Here is a 6,000-nt window from a genome sequence, read left to right as displayed (position 1 = left end):
GAACTCTGAAGTGCCAAAAATGAATAAAAGGTTTGTCTATTAATGCGTATAATCGAAAACACTGCGAAAGTCAGACATTTTTGCAGACTTTTGTTAATAAATTCTATTAAAAATTTAAAGCTACATAATGAAAAACAAAACAAAAAATTAATAATAATCAAAACACGGATTTCTAAATGAAACTGCTTGAAAATACCACCAAATTCATTTTTCGAACTATTAGATAAAAACCAACGATTTAGGGATGATTCTGTGTACAATTCATGTAATACATAAAAATATAAATGCATTTACAAATACCGCAGTGAATGTTTGGGAAAATCGGTGTAAACAATAACAATAGCTGAATACACGGGCCTATATATATAATGGAAGTAGTTCTGAAACGTGTTCAAAATAAATGGAAAACTGGCATGGTGTATGCTTAACCACTCTCAATGATAATCACGAATCAATCACACAATATTCAAACATCGGCAAAGCTGCTGATTAAACCAATAAATTCCCAGTAAGTGGTAGACACGTTATTTGGCACGCGATGATACTGCAAGTGGCGGGGTTTAGACTTCTTTGAACCCCCTAGTAAAAGGTCTGTATGTAACTGTTTTTCTGTAGAAATAAAACTCATTTTGAAATTAAATAGTTCATTTGTTAATACCAAATCGAAATTTTAACTTTTCGACTGATACTGGGTACCATATATGAAAACATACCAAAAAATATCTAAAATACCAAATTTGTGAGGAAAACCTGTGTCCAAAATATTTTGAAGAAAACGTCTGGAAAGCGATGTACACGTTGTCGTTCTTGAACAACTAAACTTGTTAATAAAACTCTGATAGACTGGGTAAATAGATTTGAATTTTGCTGAACTTTATCTCTGTTTTGTTTTTGTTTTTTTCAAAAACTATATGCAAACCTGGAGCATATCTCCCCATTATATATTATATTTTATATATCGAATCGAACCTTTTATTTTTCCTTTTCTTTACGCTGAATTTCTCCTTTCGCATTTTTGCCGGTTTACCCGTTGAAGATGTACGCTGTTCAAATGCAGCCTCTATGCAACCGGACTTAATGATGTTGTAAGTAGTCAAAGCTTCATGATTTTCTGATATACATGTAATTTCGTGTTTTTTTTATATAATTGCACATTTATCTGATATATTACTCAAATGATAGTGGTGTATTTCTCAAGTATCTGTGCCTATTAGCGTGTTTAAAAATATAAATATCTAATTTGTTCGTGACGTAATGTGCGTGATGTCATACACGCCCAGCAGTGGGCGTAACCGATCAAAACAGTGGGAACAGCTGAAGGGGTCAAGCGATTGCTTGAAAACAGTATGAAGAAGTGAAGAACGACGTTGAAGGCCAAGAATGAAAGCCTGGGCAGGTTTAATACCAGAAAAAGGATTTCACAAGGCGACTCTCTTCAACGCTGTTGTTTGCTCTAACACTGATGCCACTGTCTACGGTTCTACGAAAGGTGGTGCCGGATATGAGATGAAGAAGGATGACTAGAATTAATCACCTCCTCTACATGGACAACTTGAAGTTGTTTGCCAAGAGTAAGGAGATAAATTCTCTTGTGTAGACGGTTTGGGTGTACAGTTAGGACAGAGGAATACGGTTCGGTCCAGACTAAAGGGAGAAGACTGTGGATTCCGACAACATTCTTTTGCCTGCTGATGGGTCACTGCTATGCCAAAGTCATTAAGGGAGATTGAAGGATGCAAGCATACATCTAGATGTCTTGGAGGCAGACCAAATGATGCACTACGGAGAGGATAGGCTAAGCAAAGGGTACATCTAGAGGGTAAAGAAATGTCTGAAGTCGAAGCTGAAGGGGGCAACATGGTGAAGGGCGGTGAATACCTGGGCTGTGTCACTGATGAGGTACAATGTTGGGATGGTTGACTTGACCAAGGCGGATTTAGAATCTGTTGGCCGGAAGACGAGGAAAACGATGACGATGCACGGTTTGCTGCATCGAGGGCTATCATGTGTCAGCAGGCGATGATCGAAGGAGGACTGGGACTGATGATTATGATGGACTGTGTAAACGTTGAGAAGAAGAGTCTTTATGAGTATGTTTCTCGGGCGTAGGATGGATTGCTGAGGATGGCTAAAAAATACACCAAAGGAAAGGAAGTGGTCGCCGGTGCATATAAGAGGGAAAGCCGGGAAAGAGGAAAGGTTTATAAAGGATGCCACTCTATAGGAGAGTTCTGAGGGACGAGGAGGCGGCAGCGTACAAAACCTGAGGATGGATGAAGACAGGCGAGTTGGAGAAGGAAACGGAGGATTTGATAACCGTGTGGTACAGGATCAGGCACATGATCACTGAGGACGAATGCATGAAGGCCAGGATAGAGGGACTCGACGTATCTCCAATGTGAAGGTTGCTGGTAGATAGAGGAGACTGTTTCATTTAGTTTGTGTATGCAGCAAGATGGCCCAGCTTGATTGAATACATATAAAGGCATGACAAGTTAGCCAGTGACATACAACCCAGTGTGTCCCAAACCCACTGGGATGTGTGTCGGAAGCGTGGGATCGAGGTCAAGGACAAGTGGTGGGAGCATATTCTGGAGAAGGTTCTGTAAAAGGAGGAGGTAAAAGTTATCTGGGACTTCAACACTCAGACTGACCGTGTTGTAGAACACAGACGGCCGGTAATTGTTGTTCTAGATGAGGGAGCAGTGATACGAGGGTTATAAATGTGGAGAAGGAAAGGGTCCTGTGACGAACTCGGGTCGTCCTCTGTTTAAAGCACCGCTATTTTATAATTAGGTGCGTAGGACCTATTGCGCGTTTCCACCACAGGTCACTTCTCTTTCTCGCTGGTAGAAAAATGATTGCGCGTGCGCGCTGTTGCGACTCAGCAGTGCAGAAATTACATTCCAAAATAATTTGCAGCCAATCAGAGATTAGAAAAGGTTTGCACAGGGGGTAAGAGTTTAGAACAACTAATTGCTCAGTTATCAATTATGAGGTCTGACATTAATAGGCCTACAGTATTAGTTGAGTGGAAAGTTGTAATAAAGAATCAGAACTGCGTTGGACTTAAAACGAAAAGGGCGTGTCCGGTGTGAATCTCTCTGTGGTGTTTTAACAGTATACACTAATTAGCGCAACTAGGGCAGGGAGGTCAGAGGCACGCACCGTCACCACGCTACCTAGTTAAGGACCGGTGCGTGATTCCAGAAGGGCAGCTTCAGTTTGTGCCGACAGAACCAACCGCTCGGTTGAATCAAAGGTCCTTTACAAACTGGCGGCAATGGCTGGATTTCAGTTCCCAGATATTTAAGAAATAAAGTGCGCTCATTTTGTTATCAAGTTTTTAGGTTCAAGTTACAACAGTGTTCAGCGATGGTATTCGCTGCTGAATAGACTTCAATACGAGCGATTCACAATAGTGCGCCACCAAGAGTTTGTACCCCTTTGGCCAATCAGAGCGTGCAAAATTCGTCGACCCTTTCCAACAGCGCAAAAGGTCGACAAATTCCGCGCATTGAGATTGGCCAACGCGTTGTAAACTCTTGGTAGCGCACTATTGTGAAACGGCTGTATTGCTTTTGTAGTGTTTCTCAGAATACTTTCAAACCAAGGTTAGAGCCACTAAATTCTGCCATTCCGCTAGTGGAAAAATGGTTTCGACCACAAGTAGTAAATGGTAAGGATTTTTCACCGGTACTCCACCAATGTTCGCCGGTGGAAAAGTAGTTACCACCAGGCAATAGCAACAAGGTTTTCCACCGAATTTTAACCAGAGTTTGTTGGTGGAAAAGCGGTTTCCATCCTAAGGATATATTGATGAAGTTGAGTTTCCACCAAGTCTCTGCTGGGGCTTGTACGTGAAAAGTGATTTCCACCGCCTGTGAAAGTTAGGCTCATTGTGTGGTATCTGACAAGATAAGTGTGCACATAAACGCAAATAATGATACATATAATAGCGACACACTGACCATCACATCCAGGTTAACAAAAATGTTAATATGCATAGGAAATACTAATTAAATCCACAAGGGACTATTAAGAAGTCCGTAAAAAGCAGTAAATTAACGACCTGCCTGGTGTCGTCTCATCGGAGATAGCCATGTATGCCGATGACTCAACACTGTACATGCATACCCTGGTCCCTTTGTCTAGTTCTTCGAATCTGATCAAGCCAGTGGCAGTATTGCTCTCCGTCAATCAAAATTTAGCGAACATTGGCTACCATGTTTAATCAAAAGAAGACACATCTGTTGTCTGTATCCAGTTCTAGACCCCCGTATCTTCCTGCTTTGTGAACAAGTTCATCACCTTTGCGGCCGAAGTTCCTGACATCCAGCTACCTGGACTTGATATCATCTGTTACCGGGACAAGTATATACATACGTGTGTTGCAAAAAGAGCCTTGCTGCGCCTAGGTTGTGTGCACCGTGTACAACATCTCCTCCCTCCTGCCGCCATTCTCTACTTGTATAAGTCCACAATACACCCTGTCATGCAGTTCTGTAGTCATGTCTTGTCTGGGGCTCCATCAGTCTGCCATCTGTCCTTTTAGGATCCAGCGGTCGGTGGGACACAATCTGGCTGCATCCTTGGAACCTCTACCACACCGTCGTTCCGCAGCATTTCTGTCCCTATCCTACAGGTTCTATCACGGAAAGTGCTTCAATGGCGTTTCATCTTTAATTCCACCAAATCGTTTGATAGCACTACACGTTTTTCTACTCGTCTGCATCCATAAACGGTTAACATCCCTACTGCGAGGTACTTATCCAGTTTCTTACCACGCACTGCCTCGCTTGGAACTCTTTACCTGCATCCTGTTTGCCTGCTACCTGTCTCACTTCAAACGAAACATCAACAGTTATCATTTTTCCTTTCTAAATGTCTTATGCTCTCAGTTCTCTTCTTGAACTTTGCTATTTAGCCCTCGCCTTGAATGACCTCTTAGGCCTTGTGATGGGCGACTTTCATATTACCGTGTCACTGTCAGGCATATCGTTTACAGTGGCTGAAAAAACAAACAAGCAAACAAACATACAAACAAAAAAACAAAGACTGAGTGCAAGTCGGTAAAACTACCACTCCCCCCTCGCAGAATTCCCCCGGCTAATCGTCCAGAGTGATCATTGGTGGCGCCCTACACGGTGGCAGAAGACGTGGGTTATTTATGTCTGTGAGAAAAACGCGCTGGTACGCAACACTTCAGGGTGCACTGAACTAATTCAAGCTCCATTGAAAATAGTGTAAAATCAACCAAGTTTGGAGCCCCATGGCAGGCAACTGAAGTCCCTGAGGCCTCTCAAACAAAAATCAATGTGTTGTTTGGTCCTTCAGATTTCATTTGATTTTCAATTTTTAGTAGGTTAACCCATGAATTTTTTAATTATCCGCCCAAAACAAACTCACCCCCCAAAAAGTGAATGTTGCCAAGCCCTCCCAGCGGCCATTTTTCAAATGACATCCCTCACCTTCCTGGGGCTCTTCTGACTAATTTTCAATCCCATTTTTGTCTGCTTTGCCCCCAGATGGGTGCCCCTGAATCTACAGAGATGATCCTTGGCCATACTGACACAATTCCACCATTTCCTGGCCCAAACAGACCCCTCTTTTCGAAACAATCTCTCTCCGGGGGTACTTTTTGTGCGCCTCGGCCTGGCGGAGAATTTTCCTTGAATTGGGACACTGCACCCTTCAACACTGCTGCGCGGTATGCGCGACATGTTTTATGCCCCAACTATAACACCAGTCCCAACTAGAGTGCTATAGTTGGGTCGGCCCAACTACAGCTCGGAGGTCCGGTGTGCATGTGCCAAAGTCATATTCATTGTTTGCAGAGTCATGTCATAGATGAAGTGCCATATTTTTGTTAAAATTGTGTGAAGTGTAAGATGCATAAACTTGGATAAGGTTGAGAAAATTTCTATAGAAAGTGGTTAACAATAGTCGGGCCAGCCCAACTACAGCACTACAGTTGGGACTGGCCCAACTATAGTTGGG

The sequence above is a fragment of the Acanthaster planci genome, linkage group LG01 (genome assembly GCF_054643075.1).
Source record: "Acanthaster planci isolate LZ-2023a linkage group LG01, COTS_SCS, whole genome shotgun sequence".
Classification (NCBI taxonomy): Eukaryota; Metazoa; Echinodermata; class Asteroidea; order Valvatida; family Acanthasteridae; genus Acanthaster; species Acanthaster planci.
The sequence above is the reverse complement of the archived record's forward strand: the minus strand, read 5'-3'. Positions refer to the sequence as shown.